This window comes from Mirounga angustirostris, unplaced genomic scaffold (genome assembly GCF_029215605.1).
Source record: "Mirounga angustirostris isolate CCGP_5_RB_7025 unplaced genomic scaffold, mMirAng1.0.hap1 SCAF_7, whole genome shotgun sequence".
In the NCBI taxonomy this organism is placed as follows: domain Eukaryota; kingdom Metazoa; phylum Chordata; class Mammalia; order Carnivora; family Phocidae; genus Mirounga; species Mirounga angustirostris.
In genome coordinates, this window is record NW_026991715.1 from 8,979,624 (window position 1) to 8,998,730 (window position 19,107).

At 40.9% G+C, this 19,107-nt stretch overlaps 1 pseudogene; it reads left to right on the forward strand.

Annotated features, from left to right (window-relative positions):
* Positions 1 to 1,354: 1,354 nt before the first annotated feature.
* LOC123852216 (large ribosomal subunit protein eL31-like) lies at positions 1,355 to 1,728 on the forward strand (annotated as a pseudogene).
* Positions 1,729 to 19,107: the final 17,379 nt, after the last annotated feature.

Sequence of the window (19,107 nt, forward strand, 5' to 3'; positions counted from 1 at the left end):
TACACCAGAGCACTCTGTGCTTTAAGAGTCCTGTCCTCAAGAGAAACTGTTTCACCAAAGCCTAACCCAATGGAGTTTTAGCAGGCTCTGACTGACCGGAGGAAGGAAAATCTTACCACCAGCCCCCACTAGCTGTCCACCCAGGGGAGGGAAAAAACCCAATTCCAATCCCTTCTATCCATCCTGTCCCACCTAACAGTGTGAAAAACTGAGAGGTACTTCTGTAGTTTACAGTCCAGGGGCCCAGGCTCACTAAAAGACTGGGACCTAGCTATAAGACTGTAGAACATTTTTCCCCTCACACCTTACTGCTAAATCACTGACGGTCCATTTACTGGAGTTCTTTTTACACAGCACATCATATCCTGCTTTCAACAAAAAAATTACAAGGCATACTTAAAGGCAAAAACCCACATTTTTAAGAGATAAAACAATCATCAGACTCAGATATGGCAGGGATGTTGGAATTATCAGACTGAGAATTTAGAGCAATTATGATTAGTATGCTAAGGACTCTATAGAGCCAAAATATACACCATAGAGTAGATGTAAGCAGGGAGATGGAAATCCTAAAAGAGAATTAAAAAGAAATGCCAGAGATGAAAATCTCTATACCAAAAATGAAAAATACCTGATGAGCTCATTAGTAGACTTGACATGACTGAAGAATCTCTGAGCTTGAGGAAATGTCAGCAGAAACTTGCAAAACTGAAAACAAAGAGAAAAAAAGGCTGAAAAAAAAAGTGAAATACAAAATCCCCAAATGGTGATACAACCACAAAAGATGTCACATATGTTTGTCAAGAGTATCGGGAGGAAAGGAAAGAGCAAACGGAATGCGAGAAAGGTTTGAAGCAGCCACGACTACAAATTCCCCCAAATTAATGTCAGAAACAATCACAGGTCCAGGAAACTAGGGGAACACATAGCAGGAAAAATGTCAAACAAAAAACTACACTTTCACTATTCACACTGCAGAAAATCAAAGATCTTGAGAGAAACCAGAGGAAAAAACACTTTACCTATAGATAAAGATAAGACTTACATCTGACTTCTAGAAACCATGCAAGCAAGAAGAGTAGAGGGAAATATTTAAAGTGTTGAGGGAAAAAAAAAACCACCCATCTAGAATTTTATATTCCGCAAGATAATCTTCCAAAAGTGAAAGTGAAATAAAGACTTTCTGGGACAAACAAGAATATGGAGAATTTGTTGCCCAGGTCTGGACCTGGGACCTCAGGGGCCTGGCACCTGGAAGCACCCAAAGAGGGGCAGTGTGAGGCTGAGCTGGAGAGAGAGGACTTGACTTGCACTTGTCCCACTCTGCTCTGAGCTCCTTGTCACCTGGCTTCACATGGCTCCCTTAATGAAAGGTGGCAAGAAGGACTGTTCTGCCATCAGCGAGGTAGTGACCAGGGAATACACCATCGATATTCACAAGCACATCCATGGAGTGGGTTTCAAGAAGTGTGCCCCTCGTGCACTCAAAGAGATCTGGAAATTTGCCATGAAGGAGATGGAAACTCCAGATGTACACATTGACACCATGCTCAACAAAGCTGTCTGGGCCAAAGGAATAAGGAACGTCCCACTCTGTATCCAAGTGTAGTTGTTTAGAAAAGTTAATGAGGATGATGAAAACTCACCAAACAAGCTCTATACATTGGTTACCTATGTACTTGTCACCACTTTCAAAAATATACCACAGTTAACATAGATGGGAATTAAACACTGATTGTCAAATAAAGGTAGAAAACCACCAAAAAAGCCCCAAAATGAAATGTTAAAATAAGTGCTTCAGAAAAAAAGGAAAATGATATAGATCAGAAATTCACATCTATATGAAAAAAGGAAGAGCATTAGAGAAGAAATAAGTAAAGGTAAAATAAAAACTTTTACTTTTTTTATTCTTAACTGATCTAACAGATAATAATTTGTTCAAAATCAGAATAGCAACAATGTATTCAAGGATAAGCAAAATGAATGACAGCAATGATACAAGGGATTGGAGGGAGGAATTAGGAATATTTTATTTTTGTTAGGTATTTATACTATCCACGAAGAGGCATAGTGTTATTTGAAAGTGAATTTGGATTAGTTGTAAATGTATAATGCAAACTCTAGTGAAAATGAAAAAAAAAAAGAAGTATCATACCAATAGATGCAGGAAAAGGGTAAGACAAAATCCACCACACATTCATGATAAAAACTCTCAGTAAACTAGGACTAGCGGGGAACTACCTCAATTTGATGAAGAATATATACAAAAAACCTACAGCCAATACCATACTTTATGGTGAGGAACTTGAAACTTTTCCATTAAGATCAGGAATAAGGTAAGGATGTCCCCTCTCAAGACTGCCTTTCAACATCATAGCAGAAGTCCTAGCTAATGCAATAAGACAAGAAAAGGAAATAAAGGGTACACAGATTGATAAGGAAAAAATAAAATTGTCTCTATTCACAGATGACATGATCATGTTATATAGAAAATCCAAAAGAACTAACAAAAATACTCCTGGAACTAATGAGTAATTAAAGGAAGATTGTAATATACCAGGTTAATATACAAAAATCAATCACTTTCCAATATACCTGTAAAGAACAAGTGCAATTTGAAATTAAAAACATAGTACCACTTACATTACACTTCCCCAAAATGAAATACTTAGGTATAGTCTAACAAAATATGTACAGGATCTCTATAAGGAAAAGTACAAAACTCTGATGAAAGAAATCAAAGAACTAAATAAATGGAAAGATATTCCATGCTAGGGGATGGGAAGACAATATTTTCAAGATGGCAGTTCTTCCCAACTTGATCTATAGATTCAATGCAATCCGAACCAAAATCCCAGCAAGTTATTTTGTTAGTATCAACAAGCTGATTCTAAAGTTTATGTGAGAAGCAAGAAGACCCAGTATATCCAACATCATATCGGAACAGAAAAAAAGTTGGAGCACTGTCAGTACTCTATTTCAAGACTTACTATAAAAATACAGTAATCAAGGGGTGCCTGGGTGGCTCAGTCAGTTAAGCGTCTGACTTCAGCTCAGGTCATGATCCTGGGGCTCTGGGGTTGAGCCCCCCACCATCAGGCTCCCTGCTCAATGGGGAGCCTGCTTCTCCCTTTGCCCCTCCCCCTGCTCATGCTCTCTCTTCACATGCTCTCTCTCAAATAAATAAATAAATAAATAAAATCTTTTTAAAAAAAAGATACAGTAATGAAGACAGTGTGGCATTAGTGAACAAATAGACAAATAGATCACTGGAACAATATAGAAAGCCCTGAAATAGACCCACAGAAATACAGTCAACAGATCTTTGACAAAGAAGTAAAAGTAATGCGGTAGAGAAACAATAGGTTTTCAACAAATGGTTTTGGAACAACCGGACATCTACATGCAATAAAAATGGATCTAAGCACAGACCCTACACCCTTTACAAAAATTAACTCAAAATGAGTCATAGATCTAAATGTAAAATGCAAAATTATAAAAATGATCTAAATGTAAAATGCAAAACAATAAAAATCCTAGAAGGTAGCATAGGAGAAAATCTACATGACTTTGGATATGGCAATAACTTTTTAGATGCAACACCAGAGACATAATCCCTGAAAGAAATAATTGATAAACTGGACTTTATTAAAATTAAAAGCTTTGGTCCTGTGAAAGACACTGTAGGGAGAACGAGAAGAAAAGTCACAGACTGGAAGAAATATTTGCAAAAGAAATAAAGGACTGTTATCCAAAAAACTCTTAAAACTCAACAGTAAGAAAATGAACAATCCAATTTTAAAAATAGTCAAAAGACCTGAACAGGGGGTACTTGGCTCGCTCAGTTGGTGGAGCATGCAACTCTTTACCTTGGGGTTGTGAGTTTGAGCCTCACATTAGAGACAGACTTTACTTAAAAAAAACAAAACAAAACACTTTGAAAAAAAAGACCTGAATAGACACCTTGCCAGAGAAGATAAACAAATGGCAAATAAGCATATGAAAAGATGCTCCACATCACATGTCGTCAGGGAAATACAAATTAAAAAAACAGTAAGATACACTGGACACCTATTAGAATGGTCAAAATCCAAAACACTACCAACACCAAATGCTGGTCAGGATATAGAGCAACAGGGACTCTCATTCATTGATGGTGGGAATGCAAAATGGTACAGCCACATTGGAAGACAGTTTGGCAATTTCTAACTAAACTAAACGTAGTCTTACCATACAATCCAGCAACCACATTCCTTAGTATTTACCCAAAGGAGTTGAAAACTTACACAAAAACCTGCACATGGGCATTTATAGGAGCTTTATTCAGAATTTGCAAATTTGGAAGCAACCAAGATGTCCTTCAGTAAATAAATGAGTCAAAGTATGGTGCCTCTATACAATGGAATATTATTCAGTGATCAAAAGAAATGAGTTATCAAGCCATGAAAGACATAGAGAAACCTTAATTCATATTGCTAAGAAAAAAAAAGCCTATCTGAGAAGACTATATGCTGCACGATTCCAACTATGTGACATTCTGGAAAAGGCAAAACTATGGAGATGGCACAAAGATTCGTGGTAACTAAGAGTTTGGGGGGATGAGGAGGGATGAATAAGAGGATCACAGAAAATTTTTAGGGCAGTAAGACAATTCTGTATGATACTATAATGGTGGGTACATATTATACGTTTGTCAAAATAAAACACCCAACAACCCTTAAATGTACAACACCAAGAGTGAATCCTAATGTAAACTATGGACTTTGGGTGATAATGACATGCCAGTGTAGGTTCATTGATTGCAACAAATGTACCACTCTGGTGTGGACTGTTGATAATGGGGAGGGTGTGGTATTGGTCGGATAGGGAATATACGGGAACTCTCTGTACTTTCCCTTCAATTTTGCTGTGAATATAAAACTGCTTAAAAAAAAAATAAAGTCCATTTTTTTAAAAACTAGAGCAAATGAATTGGGAATGAGAACATACCTCTATATACAACTGAACCACCATGAGTTTCCCATTTTTCCTTTGGTATTACCTGGCTTAGACTCAAGTGAGGCTGAAACCCAGATGTATGCACTGGTGTGAATAAAAACAGATCTAAGAGAAACGCTTGATTCAAAGGGTGGATTAAAGAAATTCCTTGACTAGAAAAGGAGTCACTGAACCTGATGATAATTCAATAAAATTTATCCCAACAGAACAACAGAGAGAAAAAAAATGTAGAAAAAATGGACAGAGCCTCAGGAACTTGTGGGAATAATACTAAAAGGGTCTAACATCAATAGAGAGTGAAAGAAATCTATTTTTTTCCTGTCTTGCCCATACCCCTACCCCAGGCAATCCTCACAGAGGTAGAGCAGCAGTGGCTGCTGGGAAGGTACCTAAAACTCTTGAGTTCCTTTTCTGACTAAAGGAACTGTGGGCTCAAGAGTATAGGGGTAATACCCATGGCTTTTGTTTTCTCTATGCTCTCACTGCTTGGTCCCAGAGGCAGACAAAGTTACAGGAAGTACATGACAGAGCAGGAAAACTAAAGTCTCAGTGTTCTAGTTAGAAACCCAGGTAGTGTGCAAGGTGGGAGTAGAAGCAGAAAAGTGTTGGGGAGATTGCTTAGGAGAAAAAGCTCAAAATAAAGTTGGTCATAAACTCCTGGACTCACCTCTGAGCTGTGTCTGCATGCATGGATCTGACCTTAAGTAGCAAATCAATGCCTTTGAGATCTGAACTATAGGGTGGGCCACCATTCAGGTCCCAAATTAGCCACTGGGTAATGCATACACAGGACGGATATAAATACCTCTGCAAAGGCTTTGAAAACTGAACTGAGATTAGAACCACAACCCTCAGGAAACAGGTTGCCTGCTAAAACACACAGATTTTAAAAAATGAACATTCTGTACAGGATTTAAACAAGACCTAGAGTCCCAAAATGTAATGTCCAGAATGTCCAGGAGAAAAAACAAAATTGCTTGACATACGAAGAAGTGGGAAAACATTGACATCATCTCACAAGGGAAAAGACAATCAACAGATGCCAACCCAGGGATGACATGGATACTATTCTGAGAAGACTTTAATGCAACTGTTATATTCATGCTCCAGGAAAAAAAGGTAAACAACTCTTGAAATGGACAGTAAGATAGAAAGTCTCAGTAAACAAATATCAGATACTAAATAGAACTAAGTGGAAATTTTAGATTTGGAAAACACAAAATAAATTCTCTGACTAGAAAAGGAGTCACTGAACCTGACGATAATTTAATAAAATTTATCCAAAATGAACAACAGAGAGGGGAAAAAAACTGTAGAAAAAATGAACAGAGCCTCAAGAACTTGTTGAGTAATACCAGAAAGGTCTAACATCAAGTCGTCAAAGTCTTGAAAGGAGAAGGGAAAGAATGAGATAAGATATAGAAAAAAATACTTGAAAAATAATGGCTGAAAATTCCCCAGTTTTGCCCCCCACCAAATCAAAGTAAAACATAAATTTACAGATTCAAAAAGCTATGCAAATCCCCAACAGGATAAACTCAAAGAAATCCATGCCCAGATACATCAATCAAACTGATGAAAATTGAAGATAAACATAGATCTTCCTCAACTTATGATGGGGTTATGTACTGAGAAACCCATTGTAAGCTGAAAATAGCATTAAGTTGAAAATTCGTTCTTTTTTAAAAAAATATTTTATTTATTTATTTATTTATTTATTTATTTATTTGAGAGGAGCAGAGGGAGAGAGACAAGCAGACTCCATGCTGAATATGGAGCCTCATGTAGGGCTCGATCCCTAGACCCTGAGACCATGACTTGAGCCAAAATCAAGAGTCAGATGCTCAACAAATGGAGCCACCCAGGGGCCCCTGAAAATACTTTTAATATGCTTAACCTACTGAACATCATAGCTTAGCCTGGCCTAACTTAAACCTGCTCAGAACCCTTACACTAGCCTACAGTCAGGCAAAATCATGCAACACAAAACCTATTTTATTAATAAAGTGTTGAATATCTTGTATAATTTATTGAATATTGTGCTGAAAGTGTAAAACAGAATGGTCGTATGGGTACAGTATAGTTGTAGGTACATTGGTCGTTTACCTTTGTGATCATATTGATGACTGGGGGCTGGAGCTTGGGGCTGCCACCCAGCATCAAAAAAAATATATATATCAGACTATACATCACTAGCCCAGGGAAAGATCAAAATTCAGACTTCAAATTGCAGTTTCTACCAAATAGATATTTTTGCACCACTCTAAATTTGAAAAATCGTTAAGTTGAACCATCATAAGTTGGGGACCATTTGTATATCTTAAAGCAACCGGAGAAAAATGGCACACAATATGTAGGGAAATATCAATTCAGATGACTACAGATGTTACATCAGAAACCATAGAACCCAGAAAGCAATGAAATGATATTTTTAAACTGTTGGAAGAACATGGAATTTCAGATCCAGTAAAAATATCCTTCAGAAATGAGTTGAAATAAAGACCTTCTCAGAGGAAAGGAAACCAGGATAATTTGTTGACAGCCCACTAAAGGAATTGCTAGACAAATTTCTTCAGACAGAAGACGAAACTTGGAAAACTTGGAAAGGAAACTTGGAAAATCAGGAATAAAGGAAGAACAACAAATGGTAAATATCTCAGTAAATATAATAAGATATTCTCCTCTTCAGTTCTTTAAAACATGTTTGGCGTTAAAAGTAAAAATTATAGGGGCGCCTGTGTGGCTCAGTCGTTAAGCGGCTGCCTTCAGCTCAGGTCATGATCCCAGGGTCCTGGGATCGAGCCCCACATCAGGCTCCCTGCTCTGCGGGAAGCCTGCTTCTCCCTCTCCCACTCCCCCTGCTTGTGTTCCCTCTCTCGCTGTGTCTCTCTCTGTCAAATAAATAAATAAAATCTTACCAAAAAAAGTAAAAATTATAGTATTGTATGATGGGGTTTCTAACATATGTAGATATACATAAAACAACTACAAGGCATAGGAAGAGGGGATGGTGAAGGTGTCTGCATTCTACTGGAAGTTAAAATATTGAGTCTTAGTAGACTGAAAAATTAATTGTTCCTCTCATAATCCCTAGAATGGGCACGAAAAAGTCTATGCAGAGACATACATACATAAATTATATAAATTAATTAAAATGGAATACTAAACATGTTTCAAATAATCCAAAAGATGGAATCTTTAGACCAATATCACACTGTCTTAATTTCTGTAGCTTTAGAATAAATCCTGAAATCAAGTAGGGGTAGCCCATCAACTTTGTTCTTTGTTCCAAAGTTGTTTTGATTATTCTAGGTCCTTTGCATTTCCACGTGAATTTTTTTATTTTTTTAATATTTTATTTATTTGACAGAGAGAGAGCACAAGCAGAGGGAGCAGCAGGCAGAGGGAGAAGCAGCAGCAGACTCCTCGTGGAGCAGAGAGTCCGATGTGGGGCTCGATTCCAGAACCCCAGGATCATGACCTGAACTGAAGGCAGATGCCAAACCAACTGAGCCACCCAGGCGCCCCCCATGTGAATTTTAGAATCATCTTGTCAATTTCCACAAACAGACCCCCCCCCCCCCAGAAATATGACTGAGATTGCACTGAATCTCTAGACCAACTTTGGGAGAACTGACATCTTAAAGCTATAAAGTCTTCCAACTGGTGAACAAAGTCTATCTCTCCATTATTTTATTTAGATAATCTTTAATTTCTCAGGAATGTTTTGTAGTGTCAATATACAGGTCTTTTACAACTTTTTTCAGATCTTTATAATGCTATTGTCAATGATACTTGTTTTTAATTTCAATATTTGATTTTTCAATCCTAGCATATAGAAATAGATTTGATTTTTGTATATTTATTTTGAATTTAGAACCTTGCTAAACTCATGAGTTCTAGTAGCTGTTTTTATAGATTTCATCAGATTTTCTCCATAGGGGAAATAAATAAAGTCAGTTTTTCTCCTTCTGTCCCAATATGAATGACTTTTTTTTTCTTTTTCATGCCTGATTGCACTGGCTAGAAACTCCAGTACAATTCTGAATGGAAGTGGTGTGAGTGAACATCCTTGTCATGTTCCTGATCACAGGGGAAAGCACTCAGTCTTTCACCATTCATGCTGCTAGCTGGAGGGTTTTTTAATCCACATTCACTGGACTGAGGAAGATCCTCCTCTATTCCTAGTTTGCTGAGATGGTTTTTATCAGGAATGGATGTTGGAACTTGTCAATGCTTTTTCTTCATTTATTAAGATGATCACATGTTTGTTTTTGTTTTTGTTTTTGTTTTGAGTTACTTAGTATGGTCTAGTAGTTTCCTAGGGTTTGTGTAATAAATTACCACTTAAAAACACAGAAATTTATTCTTGCACAGTTATACAAGCTAGAAGTCTGAAAATAAAGTGTCACCAGGGCCGTGAGCCCTCTAAAGGCTCTAGGGGAGAATCCTTCCTGCATCTTCCAGCTTCTGGTAGTCCCAGGTGTTCCTTGGGTAAGGGCCAGATAACTCCAGTCTCTCTCTACTTTCATCTTCACATAGCCTTCTTCATGTTTGTCTTTGTGACCTCTCCCCTCCTCTTCTTACAAGGATACCAGTCATTGGGTTTAGGGCCCATACTAAACCTACAATGATTTTATCCCAATATCCTTAGCTAATGACATCTACAAAGACTATTTCCAAATAAGGTCATATCCTGAAGTACTGAGAGTACTTGAATCGGGGGCAGGACACTATTTGACCCACTACCTAAACTGGGGTCCATTGTGATTTTTTGTTTCTAGAGAATGGGGGAGGGACAGCAGGAGAGGGAGGGAGAATCTTAAGCAGGCTCCATCCCCAGAGCGGAGCCCTACTTTGGGCTCGGTGTCACAACCCTGAGATCATGACCTGAGCTGATATCAAGAGTGGGTTGCTCAACCAACTGAGCCATCCAGGCACCCCACCATTGTGATTTTTGAATGTTCAATTCAACCCTACCTTCTTGGGAGAAACCCCTATTGGTCATGATGTATTAATCTTTTTATATATTGTTGAATTTGGTTGACTAAGTTTGTGTTTAAATTTTTTCATCTATTTTTATCAGGATTTTTAGTCTGTAGTTTTCTTAGAATGTCTTTGCCTGGTTTCCATACGAGGGTAATGCTGGCCTCATGAAAGTGGCTGGGAAATATTGTCTCCACTTCCATGTTATGGAAGAGCTTGTATAAGATCGTTACTATCTCTTCCTTAAATGTTGGGTGAATTCCCTGGTGAAACCATCTGGGCAAGGAGTTTTCTTTGGGGAAATGTTTGTAACTACAAAGTCAATTTCTTTAATGAATATAATGCTATTTATCTATTTCTTCTTGAGTCAACCTCAGTAGTTTGTGGCTTTCAAGGAAATCTGTGCATTTCACCAAGGTTTTCAAATTCATGAACAAAGTTTTGCAGTATATTCTTCTATTATTTTTTCAAATATCTGTGGAAATCTGTAGTGATGTCACCGCTCTCATTTCTGTTATTGGTAAGTTGTGTTCTCCCAAATTTCAGTGTGGGAGAATGCCAGTTTTATTGGTCTTCTCTATTTTTCTTTCTGGTTTTGGTTTTCCACTTTATTGATTTCCTCTTTGGTTTTTATTATGTCCTTTCTTCTGCTCATGTTGGGTTTAATTTGCTCTCCTGTTTAAGGTTTTCTTTTAGTACAGCTTTACTTGCATTCCATAAGCTCTGAGATGCTATGTTTTCATTTTCTTTCAGTCCAAAATACTTTCTATTTTTCCTTTTGATTTATTCTTTCACCTGTGGGTTATTTAGAATTGCATTGTTGAGTGCTCAAATATTTGGATATTTCCCAGGTATCTTTCTTCCATTGATTTCTAATTTAATTCCTGTGGTCACAGAACATGATTTATATGACTTAAATCCTTTTAAATTTATTGAGATGTGACTCTCAAAGACATTATGCTGAATGAAGAGTCAGATTCTAGAAGTTTCATACTTTAATGATTTCATTTACATGACATTCTGGAAGAAACAAAAGTATGGGAAGAAAGAATAGATCAGTGGTGGCCAGGAGCTGAGTATAGGGACTGGGTTTCTACAAAGGGGTGACATGAGGGAATTCCTTGGGGATGATGAAACTGTTCTGTATTCTAATTGTAATTGTAGCCAGACTTTTCCAAAGCTGGATGCTGGACTCCTTCTGCCAATTACTTAGCCATTCAGTATGCCCTTATTTAGCTTCTATAATGTACAGGGTGGGACACAAGGGAGTTCTACGCCTTGCCAGCTATGGAGCACCAGACACGAGCAAGCATGAGGAGTAGCAAAACATAAACTCCATAGTACCCAAGTGAGATGTGCAAAAGCCACGACTCCACTTCCTATTGTGCCCATGAGGACCACTAGTCATGGGGAGGGAGTGTTACTCAGAGACACAGTCTCCAGCTCAAACATGTAAGATGCTCCTGGAAACCCTCCAAAATGCGGAGGGCTGGGGTTGGAATTTCCATACATGGGAGCCTGGCTTTCTTGACGGGGTGATGGGAAGGCTAAGGGGCAGCCTCAGAGTGAGCAGGATGGATAGGGACCAAAGCCGGGCAAGAGCAGGAGCCAGGCCAGCTCAAGCAGGAGCTGGGAGGTGGTACCATGGGCGGCCTCTGTTGGGGCACTGGGCCATCTGTCCTCTCTTTACACCCTCAGGATTCACGGTCCAGAAGGGCTGCTCTGGTTGGCCTTGCCTGGTCTTCTCCTGCCAATCAGGACAGGCCTGAGTCCCCATAACGAAGGTGGCACTAAGACTGAGCATGGGGCAGGGGCACCTGGGTGGTTCTGTTGGTTAAGCATCAGACTCTTGGTTTCGGCTCAGGTCATGATCTCAGGGTCATGAGATAGAGCCCTGCATCGGCCTCCATGCTCAGTGTGGAGTCTACTTCAGATCCTCCCTCTCCCTCTGCCCCTCCCACTCATGCTCTCTTTCTCAAATAAATAAATAAATCTTAAAAAAAAAAAAAAAGACTGACCATGGGGCAGATGAAAGTGGAGTGACCACAGCTTCAGCTGCAACCTGAAGCAGGATGAATTGATGCTGGGGAACCAGCACTCACGATTGTGCCCACTTTACAGATGGGGATACTGAGGCACCGAGTGGGGAAGTCACTTGCCAAATGTTGCTGTCTTGTTTGGGTTCTCCAGAAACAGATTCTGAGACAAGGGTTTGTGTGCAAGTAGTGATGCGGGTGCTATGGTAGGTTAGCTGGGTGCAAGTCCCCAGGAAGCATGGTGAGGAAAGGGACATGGGAAGGAAAGCAAGCCCATAAGGACCGTGTTAGTGAGCAGGTTACCACTGGGGCTCAGTCCCCTATAGGACCTCCTGAGAAACTTGGAAGCACACATCTTGGGGAATCCCATTGAGGAGCATGGGGGCTGATGTATTCCCACACCCACGTCCATCTGGAGGCATCAGTCCCCAGCACCTTGGACCTACCCTGCTCATAGCTGGAATAATCGAATGACTGTGGGGAAAGAGACCCAGGAGTACCAAGTGACCTTAGGCAGGTCTGGTTGGGGCAGCCACTGAACACATCTATACCATTCCACAACCAGAAAGTGGTGGGCAGTGGACCTAAGCAAGGCAATCGGCCTTTTTCCAATATCACCCCCCCTTCCCTCTTCATGAAAAAGCTGTCAAGTATCTTAGAACACATGGCTGCTGATGGGGTTCGGCTGGCCCCCCTCTCTGCAGTTTAGCAATGGGCTGCTTTAACTGTAAGGAACAGATGCACCTCCCAAAACCAAGGCTCAAACCACAGTGGAATGGAAATGGAATTTCAGTGTCAAGGCTATCAGGGGCCCCAAGATGCTACTGAATGCCCCAGCTCGCTCTTCTCTCTAACTTTGCAGCTCCATTTGGTCCCCAGCCCTCCAGAGCCTTGGGACAGCTTCCAAGCTGGGGCTCAGTGTCCAGAGCATAACTTGGGAGGGAAGTGCCTCTATGTCCCCTTGGCCAGATCTGGGTCTGTTCTGACTGAGGTGGGGATGTTAGCACCTCCTCACCCCCTGACTGCCACCTGGAGGGGCTCTGGACTTGGGGGAGTGACCACAGAGGGCGCCTGGATGACCATAGACTGTCTATGGCAGCCGATGCACCAAAGCGCCCCACCCAAGATCAGTCTCACCTCCAGATCTCTCCGTGTCACAGGTGGACCAGGAATCCATTCTCTGCACATGCTCAGAGTCCTGACCTCCAGGTTCCTTGTTGGTCCCTCTCCCACCCTCAGGAGGAAACCAGGGAGAGTGCCCAGGACAACAGCCCCCACCTCCTAGCAGGAGGGCCTGCTGCAGGCCTGGCTGGATGCCAGGAGCTTGGCACATGTCCCCTCCTGCATCCCCCAGTGCCTGGGGTGGTAGCCAGGGGCTGGGCCCCAGGGAGCTGTCCATTTTGCCTTTCCCTGGAGCATCCCCAGCCTTGGCAGCCTCCAAGCTGGATAACAGCCGCCACCACAAAGTCTCTGAGTGGCTTTTCACTTACACTGTTAATTTTAAATACTCAAGTAACAGGTGAATACATTTTTCTTTACAAATGAAATTATTTCAGTAAAGTCAAGGATTCCTTGACCATTTGGCCCTCAGTGAATCCCAGGCCCAGATGAACATTGTTTGGATTTGCTGACTCTCCTTGTGAATCTTTTCTATGCATTTATAGACACACCTGTCTGCAGTGTAAATAAAGCATTTGTGTGTGTGTTATGAATAGCATAATCAGTCCTTATTGTTCTGCAGCTTGATTTTCTCACCATCGACTGTCTTATTGGGTGGAACATATGTCAGTGCATGGCCCTCTGTCATCCTCTTAATGTGTTTCCCCAGGATGACTAGACTGGCTGGTATAGTCTCATTCCTATTGATGGATATTTGGGATCTGGGTAAGATTTTGCAGTTCCCTTCCTTGGGTTAGATGATTTATCCTCCATTTTTGTGGGGTGTCTCCAAGACCACTTGCCCCCTTACTCTTCACCTGTTCTATGGCTGTCTCCTCCACCACCTTGCCTTAGCTTTTATCTCTTGCCAATGATCCCACATCTCCATCTCCAGTGTGAACCTCATCTGGCCACCTCTACTGGACAGCCCACAGGCATGGCCACCAACAGACTGACCTCTATGTTTCACAAGAGCAGACATTGTGGCCAATAAACATTTGTTGAGCCAGACAGTGTTGGTCATGTTTGAGTCCTTCTAGAAGGATTCTAGAAACCTTAGGTGGGCATGCTTACACACTGACCATTTCCTCGATTACCACTGCTTGAAGGCAGCCAATGCCAAGGCCAGCTGTGATTCATGACCCATCCTGAAAGGCAAGGAGGAGACTTGCAGAAGGCAAGAAGCCTGGGCTCACATCCTGCCCTCCCACTTACTGGCTCTGTGCCCTTGGGCCAATGAAGACCACATCTGAGCCTCAATTCCCTCACTGGTAATTTTGATAGTAACAGAGTGTACCTCAAGGGTAGGATTGAATAAAATGAAGCATCCCAAATGCTACTGAATGTTATTTCTGGTATGATCATATCAGTTTTCTTCCTCGTCATGTTGCCAAGATTAAATACAATCAAGTACAGCTAGGCACTGAGCACTGTGCCAGCACATTAGTAGGTGCTCACTGAATGCTGGCTTCCTTTATTTCTTTCCACATTTATCTTCAAATGCAAAGAATTAATCAGTGAATGATCGAGTGGCCATCCCCCATGGCACCAAGCTGAGGCGTGGATCCTTGCTGACTGCTAATCAATAGGCATCAGTCAATGCCCAAAATGTTGATGGGATATTTGCCTTGTAGAGACCAATGTTGGAGTCACTAAGAGAGGAGCATCCAGATGTCCTGTGCCTCCAAATGGGATCTGCTGGAAACCCCCAGCCCCACCTCTGAGGTTTCTGCCAAAGAACTGAGCTTGAATCCAGGGAACACCTTTATTTTATTTTATTTTTTTAAGATTTTATTTATTTGACAGAGAGAGTGACAGCAAGAGAGGGAACACAAGCAGGGGGAGTGGGAGAGGGAGAAGCAGGCTTCCCACAGAGCAGGGAGCCCGATGCGGGGCTCCATCCCAGGACCCCCGGGTCATGGCCTGAGCCAAAGGCAGACACTCAACCGACTGAGCCACCCAGGCACCCCTAGGAAACACCTTTAGAACTGACTTCCAGATTAGAGGAGGAAGAGAAGATAGAGGATCCAGTTATAGGACACCACAAGGCAGCCTGGACAAATTGGGGAGGAGGGACACTCTACAGGATGATTGACCTGGCTCATGCAGCAAGTCAATGGCAAGAAAGGCAAGGTGGGGGGCACTCTAGATTGAAAGAGAATTAAGAAACATAACGTCCACATATCATCTATGGCCTTTGTATGGATTCTATTTGAACAAGATAAGTGAGAAGAGGCCTTATTTTTGAGACAATGGGGAAATGGGACTATGGACTATACATTTGATAACACCAAAGACTTCTCGGTCATTTAGTGTTATAATGGCATTATGATTATGTAGGGAAATGTGCTTATGAGGTATATAGGGACAAAATAGGATTTGCTTAAGAAAAACTGTGATGACGGCAGACCAAAAATTTAGTTATTTTGTGAAAGATGTCTGATTACCAGTGACCTCTCTGTGTATGGTAGAAGAATCTTATGACAAGCAATTCGTACTTCTGAAAATGAAAGAATAAAGGCATTTGCAAAAATTTTGAGAAGTTAAGGAGAAGAATCAATGCCAAGAACACTCTAGTGAAACCAGTATATTTGTTTGTTGCTAGTAAGAGTGTACAAGCACCAGAAGAAAATGTGGCAATAAGCAGCAAAAGTCTTAAAAGTGTTTGTTCATCTTCTCTAGCCCAATCATTCACTGCTGGGAATTTACTCTGATGAAATAATCTGCAAGGGGTGGGGGAGCCTCTCACAGCAAGGGCCTGGCTCTTTGACTTACAAACTTTGGCTTGAGAGCTTGGAAAGCAAAGTGCTGAGAGCTGTCGCAACTTAGAGGCCCAGGCAGTGCTTTGGGGACTGCACTGGGATTACACGCACGTAGAGGCCTGTGTGCCTGGGCCCTGGGCAGTAGATGGCCTTGGAGAGGTGAGCTCTGCCCTCTGGGAAGGCACAGCTGGGCCGGCCAGGAAGTGGGGGGCAAGGGTGTTTCCAAGCTGGTACCATGCTGTCTTGGCCATTGATACAACTTCCTTGGGAATGGATTGTGAGCCTGGGTGAGAACTCAGCACTACAGCTTTCTACGGAGCAAAGGGGCACTTTCAGGGCTCCTGAAAAGGCCCTGTCCTCCCCAATTTCTCCCAGGAGCTCCCCTCTCCAGTCCTGGGACTCTGTGCTCATACACAGACAGGCTTCTCCCACTAGGGTGAGATTGTCAAGCCCTTTCCCGAAATCTCGGGTGGAGAAGGGGTGAGGTCATGAAGGCAGAGTATCTGGGAAGGAAGGAGGGCCTGTGCAGGGGAGAGGGAACCGGGTGAAGGAAACTCACTGGTGCTAGGTTCTTGACACACATTTATCACACTGCCTCAAAACCTTAGGACAAGACATCGTATAAAATGTCTCATCACCGTTTCTTCACCATAGTCCCCAGTAGATATTCTGTCCCCATTTCACTGAGGTTCTGAGGGGCTGGTAATCTCATTAAGGTTACTGGCTTAGGTGTAAAGTTGAGATGCCAACCTTCATGCTAAGCAGGTTGTCTCTTTCTATGGTGTCCCCTGTGACTTCTCAGGACACCAAGGCTGACATTTAGAGGCTTGCACAGGTGAGCTCATTGCCGACCTCCTTGATTCTTTCCCCAGGATCTGATTTCAACCCCCACCCCCAAGGTGCTGGATGCTCATGTCCCATTTAAGTATGGCTTTAAGGCCTCAACCATGACTTGAGCCCAAGCCATTGGAACGGCTGCATCATATGGTAGATATACATTTTACTGTTTTCTTTTTGTGGTAAAATACACATAATGAAATTTGCCATTTAAATCATTTTAATGCATACAATTCAGTATGCTGTAAATACATTTATATTGTTATTCAACCATCCCCACTATCTAGTTCCAGAACTTTCTCATCATCTCAATGAAAACCCCATACCCGTTAACAGTCATTCCCTGTTCCTCCCTGCCCCCAACCCCTGGCAACCACTAATCTGTTTCTATAGATCTGCCTATTCCAGACATTTCATGTCAGTGGAATCTTATGATATGTGTGCTTTGTGTCTGGCATGTTTTCCCCAGTCAACCAAGTTGTAGCATGTATCAGCAAGTCATTCCTTTTTTTTAGCCAAATAATAATTCATTGTACAGTTGACCTTTGAGCAGCTCAGGGGTTAGGGGCCCCAACTCCCCATGCAGTCAAAAACTCATGTATAACTTTTGATTCCCCCAAAACTTAACTACTAATAGCCTATTGTTGACCAAAAATCTTACCAATAATATTAAACAGTTGACTAACACATATTTTGTATGTTAGTTGTATTATATATTATATTCTCACAGTAAAGTAAGAAAGAAAAAAATGTTATTAAGAAAATCATAAGAAAGAGAAAATGTATTTACAGAACTGTACTGTATATGAATGGACCCATGCAGTTCAAATCCGTGTTGTTCAAGGGCCAACTGTATTCATATACCACCTTTTGTTTATCCATTCATGTATTGATGGAAATTTGGATTGTTGACACATTTGGGCTCTTATGAATAATGCTGCTATAAAAATTCATGTACAAATATTTATTTGAGTACCTGTTTTCAATTATTTTAGGTATCTACCTAGGAGTGGAATAGCTGGGTCATCTCATAATTCTGTGTTTAACTTACTAAGGAACCACCAAACTTTTCCACAGTGACTGTATTACTTTATAGTCCTACCAGCAATCCACAAGGGTTCCAACTCCACAGCCTCATTGTTGTTATTGCAATCCTGGGGGGTGTGAAGTGGTATCTCACCATGATTTTGATTTGCATTTCCCTGATAATGAGTGAAGGTGGGTATATTTTCATATGTTTGTTGGACATTTGTATATCTTCTTTGGAGAAATGTCTATCCAAGTCCTTCATCCATTTTATTACTGGATTGTCTTTTTTGTTGGTGAGTTGTGAGAACTCTTTATATATGCTGGATAGTAGACCCTTACCAGATATATGATTTGTAAATACTTTCTCCCATTCTGCCAGTTGTCTTTTTATTCTCTTTTAAAAGTTTAGTTAATTAATTTTTAAGTTGAGGTATATTTGACAATTAAGACTTTTCTATATTTAAGATAATAAATTTAAGTACAATTTGATTCTTTGATATATGTTGCAAAATAATCACCACATTCAAGCTAATTAACATATCCACCTCTTCAGATAGCTACCACTTTGTGTATGTTTGTGTGTGGGGGCGGTGAGAACACTTAATATCTACCGTCTTAGCAAATTTCAAGTATTCAATCTAGTGTTGTTAACTATAGTCACATCGCTGTGCCTTAGATCTCCAATACTTGTGCATCTTGCATAACTAAAACCTAGTACTCCTTGACATCTCTCCATTTCCCCCTCCACCCAGCTCCTGGTAACTCCCATTTTACTCACTGCTTCTATGAATTCAACTATTTTAGATTCCACATGCGAGTGAGATCAGATAGTATTTCTCTTTCTGTGTCTGACTTGTTCACTCAGCATAATGTCCTCCAGGTTCACCTATGTTGTCACAATGCTTTCAAGATTCTGTCTTTATCTTTCAACAGGTTAATTATAATGTGTGTCAGTGTAGGTCTCTGAGTTTATCCCACTTGGAACTTGCTGAGCTTCTTGGATGTGAACTTTCATGTATTTTATCAAATTTGTTAAGTTTCTGACCATTATTTCTTCAAATATTGTTTTTGTTCCTTTCTCTCTTTTTCTGGGATTCTGTGATGCATGTGTTGGCACACTCAGTGGTGTCCCATGGGTTTCTCAGGCTCTGTTAATTTTTCTTCATTCCTTTTTCTTTGTACTCATGAGACTGGATAATTTAATTTGACCTATTTTTAAGTTCTCTGATTATCCTTCTGCCAGTTCAAATTTGAGGTGGTCCCTGCTAGTGAATTTTTCATTTTAGGTATTGGACTTCTCA